At 51.8% G+C, this 504-nt stretch overlaps 1 non-coding gene across 1 annotated transcript; it reads right to left on the bottom strand.

Annotated features, from left to right (window-relative positions):
• Positions 1-69: 69 nt before the first annotated feature.
• Positions 70-224, bottom strand: LOC131270206 (5.8S ribosomal RNA). Its single transcript, XR_009179324.1, has one exon. It is a non-coding gene; the product is annotated as a 5.8S ribosomal RNA (ribosomal RNA).
• Positions 225-504: the final 280 nt, after the last annotated feature.

Genomic DNA, 504 nt, shown 5'->3' on the forward strand with positions numbered 1-504 from the left:
CATCATGGTGCACGTCTCGTGACGGGTGTCACGGCGTAGTTAAATGTATGCGATACATTTCTCAAATATAAGCGCTCAGTCATCTGTACATCATGGTAGGTTCCCACGACGTGCAATATGCGTTCAACTTATCAATGTTCATGTGTCCTGCAGTTCACATTATGACGCGCAGTTAGCTGCGGTCTTCATCGATCCATGAGCCGAGTGATCCACTGCCGAGGGTGACTAACTTGCGTAAGCCGCCGCTGTGCGCGTATACCCGTTCCCCGTAGGGAGGAGCAAGCCGCCGCTTAGAGACGAAGCATAAAGTGTCCTCATTCCACATAGGGCAAGCTGGATTAATCCATTTTACCCAGGACGGCCGAAGCGGCGTGGACCAGGGGAGAACTGAACCTTATACTTCACACCACAGTAAGTCTACGTGTCCTCTTCCACATAGGGCAAGCTAGAACTAACTATCTTACCCAGGACTGCCGAAGCAGCGTGGACCAGGGGAGGAACACA

This window comes from Anopheles coustani, assembly GCF_943734705.1.
Source record: "Anopheles coustani chromosome X unlocalized genomic scaffold, idAnoCousDA_361_x.2 X_unloc_17, whole genome shotgun sequence".
Lineage (NCBI taxonomy): Eukaryota > Metazoa > Arthropoda > Insecta > Diptera > Culicidae > Anopheles > Anopheles coustani.